Source organism: Ambystoma mexicanum, chromosome 1q (assembly GCF_040938575.1).
Source record: "Ambystoma mexicanum isolate Mex_15411 chromosome 1q, UKY_AmexF1_1, whole genome shotgun sequence".
Taxonomy (NCBI): Eukaryota; Metazoa; Chordata; class Amphibia; order Caudata; family Ambystomatidae; genus Ambystoma; species Ambystoma mexicanum.
In genome coordinates this window covers 901,267,176-901,286,416 of record NC_090922.1, presented here as the reverse complement: position 1 = coordinate 901,286,416, position 19,241 = coordinate 901,267,176, and positions in this window count along the sequence as shown.

Sequence of the window (19,241 nt, the reverse complement as noted above, 5' to 3'; positions counted from 1 at the left end):
GCCCACACAATTATAGACCTATCACCCTTCTGAACGTCGAATCTAAAATATTCACATTCATTGTGTTAGAAAAACTAAATAACTGGATTAATGATAAAGCGGTTTTAGATGTGAGACAGATTGGGTTTAGACGAAGCATTGGTACAGATGCAGGGGGGCTCTTACTACATCATTTGCTGAATGCGGTGAAAGATAAAAGGTCTGAGAATCTTTATGTAGCATCAATGGACTTGACGTCAGCCTTTGACCTAGTGGATAGGCCCACTTTGTGGAAAACCCTAATGTCACTGGGGATCGACAACGGATTACTAAATATTATCATCAACCTATACTCAAATACAGTGATGAGGGTCAGGTTAAATAACAAGGGATTACTAACTGACATCATAAACACCTCAAATGGACTAAAACAAGGCTGCAGGCTCGCAGCCACTTTATTTAACCCATATGTGACTGAAGCTGGGAAAAAACTATATAAGAGTGGACTAATTGGTCTAAAGATAGGTGGTCTTATGATACGATGGATCAACTATGCTGATGATTTTCTGCTGATCGATGGCTCCAAAATAGGGCTACAAAGAGTAATAAATGACTTCGGCGAATACATCTCAGAACGAAAACTAAAAATTATCCCAAGTAAAACAGTCATCTTTCATGTAGCGTGTAAAAAGGAGAAATACTCGTGGCACTGCGGTGGTATGGAAATAAAAAGCCAAACGCTAGTAAGATTCCTGGGCTATGTTGTACATAAATCCTATTTGAATGAGAACGCAAAAAAGACACTGTTACTGAAAGCAAAAAAAAGCCTTGTTCCAAATTAAAGCAGTAGAAAGAAGATTCGGAAAATTTACCATAGCACCATGTATACAATTCTATAGGCTGAAAATTATCCCAATACTAACTTATGGGATGGAATTTCTACTGGATTCTATGGCAAACTTCTTGAAACAGGTTGAAGCTACAATATGGCGCAAAATACTATTCTTTATACCTACGCGCGTACCATTTGAGATGATTCCGTATGAGTTGGGCTTAACCTCTTTGGCCTGCATCATAAGGATTAAAAAACTTGCTCTGATGAGAAAATGTCTTACGGCAAAAAATCATTCCTTGTACTATTACATGCACGTAGATAAGAAGAGCAAATTTATGATGGCCTTAAATCAGTCATGTCTCAAAACGCTGGTAGGTGTGGGTATGTCATTTCAAACATTGATAAGTAAACCATCAAAAGTAACAGAAACAGTAAAAGCGTTTGACTGGGTAGAGAACAATATCATACTGTTGAATTTGAAATTATATGCACAAGTGGTATCTTTTTGGAAATGGTGTCCAAAGCCAGAGAATTATCTGTTAAAATACCATCCAAGTCGTTCAGAAACAGAATGATGCGATTTCGTTTTAATGTTATGAACTGTAACAAAATACTAGTAATAAGAGGTTTAAATGCTATGGACTCTACTGAGTGTAGATTTTGCAAAGACACAAAGATGAAAGAATCACTGTTACATCTGTTGTTGGAATGTACCAATCTAAATGTATCAAGAATTGAATACTTCTCCAGATTTGTAAGGGATACTTTGCACGTTAACAGAGAGAAATTATGGCATGATATGCTACATGGTAGCTCAATAGCATTGACTTTGAAAGTGTTGTCATTTTTAAATACCATATGTTCACTAGAATGATCTATAGGATGGGGCAACTGCTTAGCTGGATCTTAATTAGTACTCAATAGTTTGTAAAAAAAGTAGTATCTAAATGAGGAACTGTATGATCTGTAAATAATTGATACCACGAAAGCATGGAATCAAGTATGAATGCTTTTATTCTATTTTAAATGAAGATCTGTTTGTATAGTGTGAGTTGTTAAAGTTTTAGAGATTAGAAGCATGTGAATTTATGTGAAAAATTTTAGTGGTTGTAAATATGCAAATTTTCGTAAGCAAATATTTTGAAATTTTGTATGAAAATGTTGTAAATTGTGAAAGGTTTATATAAACCAAACAATAAAAGAATAATAATAATGTGCGCACAACAGCCAACCAGTTCCGCACATAGCGACAAATAATTAGAGGGAACATTGTTCAGAAGAGCAGTTTCCGTGCCTCTGGATGATCTAAAGCCAGACTGATGGTTGTGGAAGCAACCAGCAGTTTCAGTGTGGATGGTGAGCTGAGAGATAGCCAGCTTCTCCAGGAGTTTGCCCAGGAAAGGGGTGATAGAGGTAGGGCGGTTGTTTGCTGGAATGGAGAGGTCGGCAGAGGGTTTCTTAAGTAGAGGGTGCACAAGGGAGTGCTTAAGAGAAGTTGAAAAAACTCTAGGGTAAGAAAGAGATTGCAAGGCTGGAGCGAGAGAGTCAAGGTTGTCCTTAATGGTTTTGGAGGGGCAGGGGTAGACCGGTTTGGATGAAGCCTTCGTAGACCGGACTTGTCTGGCAACTTCATCAGGTGTGAAGACAGGAGAAGTGGTGGAGGGGCCAAGGGAGGCTCCAGATGTGTTGGTGAATGAGGTGGTGTTGAGGAAAGAGAGGAAAGGATGTCTTGGGTTTTTGCAGTGAAGTGTGAAGCCAGGGCCGAGCAAAGGTCCTGGGTGGATGTGACAGAAGAGGAGGCTGCTGCAGGATTGGCCAGTTCCTTACAGACATGATGCTGAGTCGATATTGCCTTTGAAGGATTCGGCAGGCCAGTTTGTCAGAGGGTCCGTCCGATTAATTTTATTTCAGCTCAGCTGCCGTACACTTGAGTGTAAGGGCAGCCAGATCAGAGTCATACCAAGAGTTGCACTTTTTGGAAGGCTTTAGTCAAACCCTCATAACAGGGGCAAGAGTATCAATGGTGTTAGAGATAGAGAGATTGAAGTTAGTGAGAGCTGTGTCAGAGTGGGAGTCAGCCGCAGGAGTTGGAGGCAGGGGGTAGGTGGAGGCAAAGACAGCCACAGTCACTCTTTTCATGGGTCTGGTGTCTTTGAGACTGAGTGGCCGTGCCGGGTGTGTCAATGCAAGAGGAGAGGAGAGCTTCAAGTGTGATGAGAGAAGAGAGTGGTCAGTTCACAAGAGAGGTAGTGAGAGGGATAGAGAGAGGGATATTGGTAGAGATGAAAGCATCCAAAGTCTGGCCCGCTGTGTGCATGGAGCCAGAGGGTGAGATAGAGATGGAGAGAGAATCACATAGGTTGCGTAAGGGTCCTGAGGAGTCAAGAGAGTCCAGGTGGATGTTGAGATCACCCAGCAAGAGGAGTTGAGAGGAGGAAAGTAGAGAGAGGCCAGGTCATTGTGATGCTAGAAATGCATTGGAGGGTCAGGGCCTCCCTGTCCTTGTCCTGTAGTCCTTTTTCATTTGTGTTCTGTATTGTTTTCTGCCCAGGAGTACACATAGGACTCCTGTCAGTGCAGTTCTTCCTGTTTTTGGTTTGGTGTACAGACCCATGGAATACCCTTATGGCACCCACGGGTGGGGGTGGAACCCTGTGCCCCTAGTGTATGTTTCTGGGCACCTGTGTGTGGCCCACAGAGCAGGGTATGGGCTGGTGGCAGCTCCATGCTGAATTTGACAGGTGCTCTGAGTATCCTCCATTTTGGGATATCCAGGCCCTGCCATTGCAATCAGTTGATTTCTGACAGGAAACAAGATGGCCCCTGTGGCCTCTTGCTTTCTATTGCATGTTACCTTGTATTCCCAAAGTCCTGGGAAGCCCTGACTCTGTCCCTTCCCCCTGACTGGCTGTTGGGTGGAAGTTCCATATATTGTGTTGTTGTGAAATCCAGGCCAGACTGGCTGGAGCCTTCCCAGTGACTGTATGGTGTTGGTACACCCTGTGGTTGGGACCTGGGTTAATGGAGTGTGTGACCAATATGCACTTCTTGTTGTGGAGGTCTGGTTTCTGGTGTATGACACAATGACTGAGACAGCCCTGCCTGACACTGGTATGAATGCAGTGTGTAGTGTTGAATGGCTGGGTCCCAATACACATTCCTTGTTGTGAGTGTCTGAGAGGGTGGAGTATGGCCTGAATACACTGTATGCCTGATTGGCTGACTGACTGCATGAAAGCCCTTCTGTATGATTGGCTGCTGAGTGTGACCACGCAGTGTGGATGAGAGACAGAATAGTATATCTGGGGACCTCTCACCACTCGAAATTGTTCAGAAACTGAAGTTGAAACTGATGCTTAACCTCAAAGCCGAGCCTGAAGAAGAAGGTTGACTGCTGTCTCCCTTCGCCGAAATCCAAAAGCTGAAAGCCGCCGAGACTGATCCAAGAGAGGACCTGGTTAGACGCCCTCTTCCCATGCTCCGAGGGATCATTGAGCACCGCTAACTTTCAACAAAGCGCCCTGGAAGTCAGACCCTTGAAAGGCTGCCGACACAAGACTGGGACCGCTGAGGAGGATGATTAGAAATGCTGGGACCGAAGCTGCTGCCTCGATGCCGAGTTCACTTTCTTTGTGGGATCTCGACAATCCGTGGCTCCTGCTTTAAAGGGAGCCACTCAAGAAGGATCCGTCGATGACCAGACGTCAAACTCTGCTATTCCATGTACATTGGGGTGGTAGAAACATTATAGAAGGAAATAAGACTTATAGAACAATATATGGACTGGGCTTGTGATATATTTTTACTTTACAAGTTGCCCAGGTGGGTGGATCTCCACACAGAACTGTGTCTAGGTAATGGGGCCAGTATTCTGCCTATTGTTCTAACCAACTGCTTTCCTCCTATGTCTATTGTGGTTGCCTTTTATTAAGTGATCTGTGTGACATTTGACCAGAGTATAGTTGATGCACTTTAATGAGATCTGATAATAATTGTGGTACCACTTTAGAACTGTATATATTTGCCATTGTAGATTTTCTGAGCACAAAGTGAGTTATTGTGATAGTGTACATAACCTTGAACTTAAATATATAAAGACTGTGTTTTAACTAATACAGTGTGTGGACATTCCTTTGTGGGGGCTTGGGGAAAACACTGTACTTAGAAACCAGCCTGCATCACCTCCTGAAAAGCTAGGCCCTGATTGCTCGTCCATTGCTACCAACAATAGAGAATCTTGGCTGGGGTCTTCTGTGCCTCTCCTCTACCATATAGAGAGCAGAACTACAGACCCCCCCTCCAGTCTTTACAGTCATCTCATTCTGAGAGGAAGAAAGTGAACTGTCCCGGTGGCCGATAGAAGGTGGACATAAGAAGATTTAGGAGAGAGTGAGAGCCTGCAGACTAGACACTCAAATGAGGAATAGGCCTGAGTAGGCATGATGGACACTGGTATTGATTCTGGGAAGATCGGGGCCACTCTCCCTTCTCTCCCCTTGGGCCTGGCCACAGAGAGGATCCTTCAGGGAGGAGTGTGTCAAAGCTCGTGACAGAGCTGTCCTTGAACCATGTCTCCGCAATGGCAAGCACATCAAGATCCATGAGTTCAAGGAGGTTGCAGATGTCAGACGAGTGTTTGACAGCAGAGAGTGAGTTAAGCATGGCAATATGGAGCAGCTTGCCATCTTTGAAGGTCTTCCGCAGGGAGACACAGGGGACAATGCCCCCCCCCCCACCCGAGGATGGCAGAAGAGCCAGAGGGATAGTAGAGGGTGGTGGAGGAGCCAAGGCCGACAATGGAGCCGGGACACTGAGGAAAGGTGAGGGGGCCTGTGCAGAGGAGAAGGGGGGCACAGTCAGCAAGGGAGCGTGTGCGGAGGAGGAGGAAGGCAAAGCAGGCAAGGAAGCCTGTGCAGAGGAGGAGGAAGGCACAGCAGGAGAGGAAGCCTGTCCAGGGGAAAAGGTAAGGTTTCAGAGGTGAGGTAGGAGCCTGTGAAAGAGGAGACGATTGGGTTGAGGACCCTGAGGCATGATGGTTCCATTCCGATAGACATTGATGATGACCCCGGAAATGGCAAAGAGGTCAAAGAGGACCTCCCAGCGGGTGCAACCATTAATGGGAGAAGAGGCAATAGGAGAGAGAAAGGTGACCATGTGGAGAGAGGATGTCTGCAATAGGAAGGCCTTGGTTGGAGCCCAGTATGTCCTTCTTAAGTTTCTTCGGCCAGATTTAGTGATAGGAAAGGGATAGGAAATAGAGAAGCGGTTAGAGAAGATAGGAGAGATAGATAGTGACATAGCTAGCTACATTGGTGAGGAGGACACTTACCAGGCTGATGTATTGAGACACAAGGGGGGAGGTGCAGGGAAAAACACAGGGGATGGCGGACCATGGGTAGGGGGGGTACAGAGCTCAAGGTAGGACGTGTAGGACGTTAATGCAGGATGAACTCAGAGCAGATGTTATTTTTAAAGTTAGTAAAGTAACAGGTGAGCATCCAGCAAAAAGTGATTTTTATTTTTTTTAAAAAGGTAACAGCAACTACACACCCCAAAAATGTGTTTAAGTACAGTAACACTGAATGCTCAGCGGGTCAATGAGTAGTATTGTGAGGGACAAAGATACATGTTTTAATGGGTGATTTGTCTCTACTCGAAATACAAAGTTCAATAAACCGTCAGTGTTATGGTGTTGTGCTGATGGGTATTCCAACATGCACCAGCCCTTCTCTCATCCTATGCTAATAGTTATTTTTAGTTACTGCATACTGCACCACTGAATGTTACTTTCTGCAAACGTAAATCCTGCTCACTTTGGAAGAGCAAACACCCATCTGTCAACGATCCACCCTGTTTCTGATTAGCAACAGGTTTGATCTGAGACTCTCACCACTCAATGTTATTTTAGACTGCAAGTGTGTGGCATTTTACTATACTGTTCGCAAAATCGGATGGGACGTCGTTTCCTATGTGTTTTCTACAGTGAACAATGGTTTTACTACGCTTATGCCTCTCCAATTTCTTTAAAAATAATATACTCGCATTATCTTTCAGCATTCACAACACTGTCTGCAGTGATGGGAATCTTTCCTAATTTCTCTTTCTAGTGAGGGAGGTGTTCAGTCCTATAGCACCCAGGAAAATATGTTGTTTACTTGTCAGAGAAAAGCTGTTGTTGTGAAATGGCAAGCGGTGTACATTTCTTTAATTTTCCCTTCGTAGCATCTACACTAATTCTGTGATCCTGGCCTTACAGTACTGGGTGTGATTGTCTATGAAGCTTTTGTGGGAAAATAAGTGCATCCTGAGACCGTGTTATCCGATCTATAAAAATAATTTAAACCATCGCTCTGACTCAATGTTGCCCGCCTCAACAGGAGAGTGTATGTATGCCAAACAACCGGAGAGTGTATGTATGCCAAACAACCGGAGAGTGTATGTATGCCAAAAAACAAACCTATCCATTCTCCACAGTAATGTATTGAAATGTGTAATCCGGCAGCAAGGCACCTGTGATCTTCCAACTTTGATCTGTGTGTGGGGGAAAATGGATATGTGCTATCATGAGGTGTAATGAGGCCAAGGTGGTGCAGGGGGGAGTTGGGGTTACCACAGCGCCAATTTGCAGTATACAGAGGAGTGGTGTTGCAGAGGATTCTGTCATGGACGATAGGTGGCTTGGCAGGTTCTCAAGGAGTGGATGAGGGCACATCGATTTCTGCTGAAAGGGTGATGATTATACCAGTCTAAGGCATGCTGGCAATGACAGGAAATCAAGGAAGGGGGAGGGGGGAGAGAGACAGAGAGAGTGAGAGAGAGCGAGAGAGAGAGAGAGAGAAAGAGAGAGAGAGACCTGTTTTACTGGGAGCCAGTGTAGATTACACCTTGCTGCAGTGACATGTTGTTGTTGCTTAAGGCCACAAACACCCCTGTGTGCATCGCTTTGGATGACCTGCACCTTATTGATATCAGAGGCTGAAGTATGATCCAACAAGCTGTTACAATAGTCAAGCATGGCATGAATTAGAGCTGAGGCAATACAAGCTATGTTCTTCATGGAAAAATAAGGGCGTATTTGCCTAAGCAAGCTGTTAAGGTGGGCACAAAGTGCAGATGGGATACATGTTTAGACAGCATGGAGTCAAAGTACACTCCCAAGGTTGTCACATGGGGAGATACGTGAATAGAGCCCCCAGCAATTGAAAACTGACTATAACGTGGATCAAGTTTTTTTAGGCTGGGGGCTGAGCCTATGATCAATAACTCTGTTTTGCCACCATTAAGAGCTAGGGAATTCAGGTCCATCCAGGATTGGATAGTGGCATAGATGTTACTGATGGCACAGACATCCATGCAATCAAGCAGATCGAACAGTGGTCTGGTTTAGATGTTGAAAAGCATGGGGGAAAGGCAAGATCCTTGAGAGGCACAACAGGTACGTTGGGTCGGAGAGGCCTGGATATCTCCTACTGCCACCCTGGCCCTATGGGGTCGCAAGAAAGATGAAATCCATTCTGCAGCAGATTTGGAATATCTGACAATTTCAAAAGTTTCTTAATGGACAGAGAATGGACCACTAAGTCAAAAGCTACTAACAGATCGAGAGGCATCCATAATGCAATATGAACTCCTTCAATGATGCACGCGATGTTTGATTTCAAGTCAAGCAGTGCCATTTCGGTCCCATATCGGTCTCGAAACCCGGATTGGTGAACCTCCACAAGATTATAAGCTTCAAAGAAGGTTTGCAATTGAGTGTTTGTTACTTTCTTCAGTAAAAAGGGACATTGGTAATGGATGTCCGTGATTTCACCAAAAGGTGAAATCTTCAAATAATGTGTTCTTCAAATATTTGTTTTAATTATGTGGGGGGAGACCTCTCACTTCCTCCTACCTTATCCTATCCCATTAGTCGCACCCCAGCTGTGTTTTAAAATGTACCCACTTACCTAAAATATTCGAAGACATTTCTTTTTTGAAGATTTCTGATTAGGTGAGAAAAGGATTATGGGAAATCTGCAGTATTGGTTGGCAGTAGGGTGGTGCTTCCATGGTATCGCGGGATTGAGATTGTCCTTTTATGTAGAGCCATATGATCCACTCTTCCTTTATTGAGGAGGGAACTAAGGACTCGGCAAAGGAGGAATTTATAATCTTTGTTATCCAGGGGATAAGTGCTTCAGCATCCTTAATGATATTCAAAGGACACACATCTCCTAAACAGGAATTGGGTTTCATGTCCCTTAGGATTGAAAGGACGTCTTCCTCAGGCACTTGATGGAAAACAAATAGTGACTGATCTTTGTGGAGTGGCAGATATATGGATGCAAGGAATCAGTGGCTTAGGAGGTGGAGAGATTGAGAGATGCTTGACAAGATGTTATACTCTGTTGATGGGCAGACATTTTTCTAATGAGCTTGTCTTGAATAGACTGGCATCAAGCATCAGTCTTCTCAATCTCTTGTTCTTTCCTTAAAGTTTATGAAGAACGATGGGAAGCTCCCTTGAACTGGCCTTGGCTTGAAGGATTCTGTTGATATAGTTAGCTTGTTTAGCAGACAGAATAGCCTGCTTATAAGCAATCACAGTCTTATTAACCAAGAAGGAAGTCAGTGCCCAGGTTTTTTCAACAGAAACATTCTTTCACCCTTTTGACTTTTCTAGGTGTAATTAAATCATTGTTAAACCAAGTGTTCTTTGGTCTCTTTTTTATGTTTGTGGCCCTCACAGGAGCGAGACTGTTGATAGCCTCAAGGATGGTCTGCTGGTATTGAGTAACCAAATCCTCCACTACCATAGGTGAAGGCAGATTCACTGATACAGGAGCAAGACGTGTTGCTAGGGCTTGGGGGTAATATTCGTAAAGTTTGTCGTTTTAGTTTGTTTTGGCAGCAGAGTCACACTGAGAGTTCTAACCGTTAGAATAAGATCAAGGTAGATGAGATGATGGTCGGACCAGGGGCATGGGTCACCTTGATGGAAGTAAGGGCAATATTGTATGACAGCACCCAGTCAAGAATGTTGCCTTGTTGGTGTGTAGCAAAGTATACTTCCTGTCTGATACCAAAAGCCTCATTGCACTAGTAAGAGGAGATGCTTCAACATTTTGAGCATTACCAGCCCAGAAGTTGAAATCTTTCAGTGCAAAAAAGTGTGATGTGGGTCTCAAGGTTTCAATACAGAGCGCAAGAAACTGCTCCTCAAAATGTGGCATTATCTATGGGGGACGATATATTGTCAACAGCCTAATGGTAGTGGTGGGGTTTAGACTCAGCTGCAATAATTGCGAATCACAATTATCCGGTGAGGTAACCTTAGTAGAGTGTATCTTCAAAAAATGTTTGTAAATAAGTGCCACCCCACCAGACAACTCCTGGAGGAAACCCAATCTGACCTATAAGAGTTATAACCTTCAGGTGTTGCAAGAATGTGAGAATGGGTGACAGATTCGTGCAACCACGTATCTGTGACAGCAAGAAGGTCAATTACACATGCACATTGTTCTGGATGAGGCACTAACCCTGATTCCGTGTGCATATTTAACGTATGCTTTGGTGAGCATAGGAAGGGGGGCAAGCCCTTCAGATTGTGGGCTCCTTTGCAGGCACACTAAAACCCTTGCTCGTCATTTGAAGGCGGACATTCCTTAACTTCCTGGACTTCAGCTTTATAACAGAAACATAAGCAGGTTCTGACCAATGCGCCTTTCTCCTCCCAATGGTGTCATGTAACCGGATTGTGCACTGCTTTCGCCTTCACCTTCACTTCATCACAAAGATAAAATGCAGAGTTATCCACTGAGCTCCCTCTACCATACCAGTTGCAATGCTTCTTCCAATACAATGCCCAGTGAAGGAAACAGAAACTGCAATGGCAACAAAAAAAGGAACTATACAGCATGGTAATGTCATGGGAGGACAGCTCTGGGGCAAACCATTAATCTTGAAAACAAGACTATACCCAGCAGCAGCGGTTTAAAACACGGTCGTAAACTCACTCTTTTATATAATTCTTCAAATGTCAAGAAAAATAATTTGCAATCTCACAAATGGAAACCACACACAATACTGTACTCCTTAACAAACTATTCAAATTCCAATATAGTAGGAATGACACCCTCTCACATGGGAAGACCAACGCACACCCTTTAAATGCCAATAGAACCTGTTTTAGTTTTCATATGCCTGGGAGACAAGAAAGAGGCACACACTACCTCACAGTCACCCTCAGTGCTTGAGAGGACTTTTTTCTCCATTGTAGACACTGTTCTCCTGAGTGCTTCTCCTCTTCATAACAGACACCTCAAACCCCAATATTGGTCTATATATGAAGGTGAGCGGTTTGCGTGGTATTGTGTGTTTGCTGTAGAACATGTTTGTGTTTATTTAGCAAAGCATGCCATTACAATATCACGCTTTGGAAAATACTATAGCCAGTCTTAGCTGGTCGGTGATTAGTGCTGCATTCTAACACGCATTCCTTAGTGTGTATGTTTGAAACGCGGCTAAGCTATAGGAGGGGCTAACTAACCTTGAAGGCAGCAGTTTACACTCTTCAGGAAATACACTGTAGTGTGCTTTCCAAAAACACAGTGCAGAACACCATTGAGGCCCCGAACATCTTAGTTGTTTGTCCTTGAGTATGGTACTTATGAGTGTGAGAAGGACGCTTAAATTGATCAGCAACTTCACAGAAGTTGCTTTTGTCACCAGCCCAGGATTGGGTGTGGGCGTGCTCACTGAGGACGGCAGCCTACCAGGATTAGGGTTCATCCCAGATTCCAGGGAACTGTGAACAACATTCAGTATCACAGTCAAATCGGGAATATAATTTCACCGTATGGGAATACACTGCATCATGGCGCTTACAAAACTAAGCGAACTAGGATTGTTCTGACGATACTGTGACTGGATTTGTAACATTTCCTGCCACCTGACGCCTGAAATCTCTCGACTTTATATTGCACCTTCAGGACAGTTGCTAAATTAGGCCAAAGCAAGTTCCCCTAGATAGCCAATGCCACATGTGACACAGTGGTCCAGCATGTTTAACAACTGCTCTATACGCATTCACTGGAAAACATAGGCGGAAAACCTCTAGAATAGAGAATACCGCTTTCCAGGACTTTACACAGGCCTGGGGAAAGTCTAGTCATGTCAGCGCTGATGGGGCGCTTCCTGGGCAGGTGTTCTATCCACAAGCCTAGCCTGACAACAGTAAGTGGGCTGGATGAATGCCCATGTGTTTTCTGAAAACCCTGTTCACGTGTCTTGTGTGGCCAGTCACCTCAACCTTGCAGATGAAATACCCAACTGATTTAGCAGTTCAGGTGTTAAGTATACTGTATACTGAACGAATTCACTAACATTGATCGCTGTGTTTTTATCTTGTTAGGTTGCAATGGTTAAGTGCACCATAACACACATTTCGATGTAAAAAAACAAAATTCACAACTGTCCTTGGTAAAATACTGATGAAATACCAGGACTTTACGGGGGAAGTGAAACAATAACATTGGGAAAATTGAACTGAACTCTCCTGGCCACCACACTACAGCCTACTCGAGAGAATAACTGCACATTAGGAATGGCATGTGCCTGGAGGCCCATATGCTTTTTGAAAGTAGTGTGCCTCTGAATGTTTTGGCCAGGTCATGCAGGCGCTTCTACCCTATAGATAGGAAAAACACAACTGCTTCAGCACATCAGGTGTTGTATGTACCATATATTTCACTCCTCCACTGACATTGTACCCTGCGTTTTATCTTCTTAAACTGCAGGAGTTGGGAGTTCTATAAAATAAGTCTTTGTAGAAAAAAGACAATTCGATGTAAAAACCATCACACTGAAATATGCTAGCCATAACCTAGTGTTGCTCCCAAAAACATGTGTGTGTTGTGGCCACGTCTTGCAGCTGCAGGCGTTTTGAACACTGTCGAAGGACAAGGAGACACCGAGTGGCAAAAGGTTAGAGGGCAACCAGGAAACCTGCGTTAGGAGATGAATTGGGACCTAATGAGTAGCGCAGTGTTTCAGTGAAATGGCTGTTTGAGTCGATAAAGAAGAGCGATATGTACAGTTGTTGCTCCCAAGTAGAGCGGACATTACCTAATGTTAAAGAAAGATAGCGAGAAAGAAAGACTAGATGTGCACACAGGTTTCAGTGGGATTTCTCTTACTGAAATGATGCAAATGGAATTTAAAGAATAATCCCAGTTATGTTATACCCAGTGGAGACTGATTTCTTTTTGGGAATTAAGAGTGAGATTTGAGTCAGCAGTAGGCAAATTAGCAGTGTGATTACAACATGTGTGCTCTTTGAACTGTTAACCTTGAAGCAGTTTTAGGGACGGATACCAGCTTTTCATTATACCAATTCATACTTCTGAAATATGAATTCTTTGAGCCAAAGACACGCTTCATTAAATTAAGAAATGTCCTTGGGGTTTTAAAACGCAATAGGAAAAGTCTTACTAGGAAAAAAGAAAAGATATTTCGGAATTCCAAAGATTGTAAGCCAACTAAATGACTGGCTGCTGGTTACATTTAGATGGTTCGACATTACTTCCAATATGTTGGTTCCCATTATTAAATCTGGTTGTGTAAAATGCATAATTTCTAGAATTTCTCTATGCCTCATTATGACAGAATAATGTCCAGATTATACAATTCATGTAATTTCGGCTTTGAGATCAATTACTCAATTGACTGATAGCTATATGATGAACAGTAAAGAACTTGACAAAGGTTTCATTTCACATTCCACTTTGTAACCCTCTTAAAGTCAGTGCATAAGCGATAAGGGGCGAAAGGTCAGGGAGCAGGAGATCAGGAATACGATGACTTTTAGACAGCCTTTTGCATGACTATCAGCTACACCAAACATTTGATTAACCATAAATAGTAAACCCTAGACAAAATACACACTTGTGGTTTTAAAGTATTGGACTGTATTATAGATAAAGAAAGTGCTGATATGGACTACAATGAAAAATAACATTCTTATCAAAAGGGAATTTAACAATTGTGAATAAAACTACGAACTACATGTCAAGATGTCCATGGTTACAAAAGCAAAGGCACCAATGACCAAACCTTCTGTTGTATGTAGATTCATTGAATCCAATAAATATTGCAAATTCCATAACTCCTTGCACTGCGTGTAGAATCAGAAGTAGGACGCATACACTGTAAAGACATTTACTCTCTGTTGTTTTTTTGAAGTAAAATAAGGCCTATTGTTCCGTATATAAACGGGGTGTTCCCTAACTATTTTACTAACTAAGGTGCTTGTCAGTCAGTGTGAATGTCCAAAACAAGTCTGTCCACTGTCATATCTAACCTATCTGACCCTACCACTAGTATAACTAACTAAGGCCAGGAGAATGAGTCCCTTCTCCTGGTCACTGTGTTTTATCACAGAGTGAAAGGGTGCACACTTCAATGTACGGGTCGCTGCCTGGTTGTGCCTGTATGGTGAAAGGGTGCACACTTAAATGTATAGGTGGCTGCCTATGTGACTGTATAGTGAAAGGGTGCACTCTTAAATGTATGGGTGGCTTCCGGGTGTGTGCCTGTATGGTGAAAGGGTGTACACTTAAATACAAAGATGGCTGCCTCTGCAAGTGTACAGTCAAAGGGTGCACACTTAAATGTATGGGTGGCTGCCTGGGCGTGCCTGTATGGTGAAAGGGTGCACACCAACGGGCCTGATTCATGGAATTATGTGCACGGTTCAAATTGAATTTGCACTGCTGAAAAGTGACTTTGCACTGCCGACACAAACTCTGATTCATGGAACTTTGCAAAGTGTATTTTTGCAGTGCAAAGTCTGTGCAAAGTCATTTTGTATTGCAAAAATGACTATGCAATGACTTTGCACGTTCTTTGCAATGCAAAAATCCCGTTTTCACAGTTCCATGGATCATGGTCTGTGTCGGCAGTGCAAAGTCACTTTTCAGCAGTGCAGTCATTTTTCAGCAGTGCAAAGAATTCCATGAATCAGAGGTTTAAATGTATGGGTGGCTGCCTGGGTGTGCCTGTATGGTGAAAGGGTAACACACTTACATGTATAGTTGCTGTATGTGCCTGTGTATGGTGAATGGTGTGTGTGCTTGTGTTCATGGGTGCAATGATACATTTTGGAGCAAGGTGCTAACCTTTCACATGTTGGGTGAGGTGCTAACTTCACAGGCGGTTGGGGAGAGGCAAACTTATTTGTGTGGGGCATCTAACTTCTTTGTGCATTCTAATGCGACTATTCTAGAGCAACTTCAATGTTACAAGCAGTTAATTTCTCCTTTGATATGATATAATGATGATATGGTATGATATGATATGGCATTTATAACGCGCCTATACACAAGTGTTTCAAGGTGCGACAAGGCAAGGGAGGGGGAACAGTGAGAAGACAGACAACGATCCTACTAGGCCAGGCGTTATTCAGATCGAGCAAGATGGGAAGGGGGAAATCAGATTGCGCAAGTGCATGGGAAGTCTGAAAGCATGCACATATAGACTGTTGTGAGAATAAGCAGTCTCCTGTCCAATCTCTACCCTTCCAATCACTTCCCTGGCATGCAAATACTAAACCCACATCAAGATTTCAATTACCTAGAGAATTATGCATTTGAATGCAGGTACTAACAGTGAAATGCTTTATGTTAGTAATTGCTGGGCTCTTGTTAACAGCGAAACCCAGTTGCCGTTTAACATCTGTGCATTGTTCTGCCCGGCAACAGCAATGTAGGTTAGCCAGGTCGCGTCAACATAGCCCAAAATTTCAAAGGGCGAGCTTGGGGTGAGGGCTGAATCCCAGTCAGCTCAATTGTGTTGTGCAAATACTTGTGTTATGTATTGGAAATTGTCATTACTCATAACCCTATTCTTCCTCGTCCCAGTACTTGTGTATGAGGCCCTTTGACTCATACACAAGTACTGGGATGAGGTAGAGTGACATGGAAGTAATGCCTAGTTACCTGTAATCTTCATTACTCCTAGTCCCACTCTTCCTCATCCCAGTACTTATCTATGAGGCAAGGAGCCTCATACGTAAGCAGTTGGACAAGGAAAAGGGATGTGGAGGTAATTCTGGATTGAGAAGCTGATTTTGGTGGTTGAGGCAGAGGATGGGAAAGAGTGGTGATGTGTGGGGGGTGGGGTGGGCCGGGCAATTGTGTAATACATTGTAATTGTCATCCATGTCCAAGTTAAGCAGGAGGTAAAGAGGCAAGTCTTAAGGAGTTTCCAGAATTTAAGAAAGTCCTGCTCAAAGTGCAGAGGGAGGGGGAAGCTGTTCCATAGGAGGGAGCCAGCTGAGGAAAGCGATCAACCACCTACCCTCTGTTTAGCAAAACAATTTACACACAAAGAGTTGGTGCCAGAGGAATGTAGTGGTCTAGAGGGAGAGTATTTAGATAAAGTTGAAGATAGTGTGGTCCCTCAGCCGAGACAGCCTTGTGGATGATGCAGATGGAGTTGCAGTTAATCCATGCAGCAACCGAGAGCCAGTGAAGATTTTTTAGGGAAGGAGAGATGCAGTCCCTGGGCTTAAGGCCAAGGATACGTGTCACTGCACTATTCTAGATTAGCTTGAGGGGTTGCAGAGTGGAAGATGATAGATTAAGGAGGAGCCTGTTGCAATAGTCAAGCCTAGAGAGAACCAGGGCTTGGGTAACATTGAGCCATCGGGGAAAAGGGAGAATTCCTTTGAGAAGAAAGAGCGGAAAGTAGGACTTCTTTTCAATATCCTGAGTGTGAGGGAGGAAGGAGAGAGAGGAGTCGAAGACGACTCCAAGGTTTTTGACTTGAGAAGAAGAAACCGGGGGAGAGCCCAAGGAGGAAGGCCAGCTTGCAGGGAAGAAGAAGGGAGCAGGGGTCCCAATGGGAAGGATCTCAGTTTTACAGGTGTTGAGGCAGAGAACGTTGGAGGTGCACCAGGACGAGATGGCATATAGGTAGTCCGGGATGATGGAGGGTGCGAGTGGGTTAGCAGGAAGATTGAAAAAGAGCTGTGTGTCGTCCTCATGACACTGGAAGTTGGAAAAGTAGGATATGAGGCATGCAAGCAGAGCAAGGTAGATGTTAAAGAGCCAAGCGAAGAGGATAGAACCCTGGGTGATACCACAGGTGGAGAAGGAAGTGGGAGAGGAGAAAGTGCCCTGGATGACTTGGTAAGAGCGGTCAGTAAGGAAGTATGTTAGCCAGTCCAGTGTCCCTTACAAGATACCAAGGGTATCGTGGAGCCTTCGTATGAGGATGGAATGATTGACTGTCTCAAAGGCAGAGGAGAGATCGAGAAGGATGAGAACAGCTGGGGAGTTGGAGTCCAGAGATGCAAGCAGTTCTTCATGGGTGTTCAAAAGAGCAGGGTCCGTGCCTCTGGATACTCAGAATATAGATTGATGGTTGTGGAGACCACCAAAAATGTTGGTGTGTGAGTTGAGTTGGGGCAAAGCCAGCTTCTCCTGAAGCTTCCCAAGGAAGGGGGTGATGGAAATAGGGTGGTAGTTGGCAGGGCAGGTAGGGTTAGCTGAAGGTTTTTTCATGTGTGGATGCACAAAGGAGTGCTTAAGGCAGGAGGAGAAAGATCCATTGTCAAAAGAGTAATTGCAGAAATGAGCGAGTGTAGTGGCAAGACAGCTAATTTTATCCTTGATGGTCCTGGATGATCAAGGGGAAACCTGTTTAGAAGAGACCTTCTGTTAGGGAGAATTCTCAAGAATGTGCTAATTTCCCTTACCTTTTGAGACCCCCAGCAACTTTGCTGGATTTCTAGTATCTTAATTTCTACCTGGAAAGAATGTGAGCCTTTTTTCCCACTCTTTCATGTATTTTGATGTGTGTTTTACTCTTGTTTTCTTTGGATATGGAGTTTTAAAACAACTCCATAGGCATCATACTTTTCTTGTGCGTCACACAGCACCTTCAGTGCACTGGCACAGGGGTGTCTTTCAGACTCCCCAACGTTTAAATACCTTCTCTGGGACTGACTACTGTCTCCCAGAGCAAGTAAAGTTAAATTGACTTTACTAGTATTTTTAAATGCACAGACCCAGCACATACTATCTTTCTATAGAGTGCTGGAGGGGTTGCCTGGCCTCCCCTGAGTCTAAACACTCATGTAACAGTCAAATGTTACCCTTTTTACTTAAAATGGCTGATGGCAGTGGTTTTTAACAAACTACCTTGATTTTTCCAGACCGCTAACACCGGTAGCTAAAAATCGGGTTAGCCATATTTTCCAATATGGTGCCCACGTCCTATCTTTAAAAACAGACTCTGGTCGTCATTTTTTGCCGTTTGTTTTAGAAAAGGTCCTTCTTGTGTTTAACTCTGTGTGCCAAACCAGGTTTTGTCCCTTTGTTCATTGGCATTTGGCAGGCTTCAGTGCTGAAGCCATCCTCTGGCGCCTGAGTGTCTGGGGTGGACAGGTTGTGAGTGAGGTGCCTGAAACTCCCTGTGCTTAGTCTCCTATGAGACCTGAATGCACTCTGGCATGATTGGCCGGCTGGCTGTCCAGCAAGGATAGCCACTCTGCTGTGTGATGACAGCCAGGCTGGAATGAATGCGGAAAAACTGTTTAAAAGCAGGTCTCTGGGACTTGGAAAGACAAGTTGACCACTGGAACGAAAGAACCGATGACGAGCTGAAGGAAGACGACTGCTGCAACTCCTGGTCCGCCGGTGAAGCCCTGCTGCAGGTCCAAATTGCCTGAAACTCCATCGACAGAGAAGCCCTTCAAGGTAAACTTCTTCCCTTGAGTTTTGTGGGAACAACCAACTCGTAAACCGCCTGGACACCATCCCCATACTGGTCGAATTTTCTTCAGAGTGCTGTTGAAAACCGGATAGCCAGTGGGAAGGATACCAGTTCATTGTCGTTAAGGCACTCAAACCTTAAACCGTTGTTTTTCCAAGCTTGTAGCCACTTCCCTGGGCAGTGCAGGAACCTCCCGACCTCCACCTCCTTCTCCCCACAACTGAAACTCAGGAACAGCGAGATCTGCAGGAACTGCCAGGAACAACTGCCTCAGCTACAGCCCTTCTTCACTTTAAAGGTACTGTGCAAGTGCGGTTCAGAACTCCGATCGGCTGTGGTGAAAGTTTGTGAAACTTTCCCGACTTGGAAGGCATTTCCTTCCCTAAACCATCATCTAACTTTTCGTCTGACCAACTACTTCTAAAAACCGTGGCAAAGACTTAACTGTTTACTACCAGAACTGTGCTATCCTAACCAAGACTCTGAACAATTGACTTTGGCCCAGGCCTATTGAATTGAATTGCTGGTTGTAGTGAACTGAAACTATTTGCCCTACCTCTGAAAGTGTTTGTGCTGTTGATTCTTATAACCTTGTTTTTTCACACCTTTTTAAAGTAACTGAAGTGCCTTTTTGCTCTCAACTAAAGGGGAGCTGAACTTGTTCAGA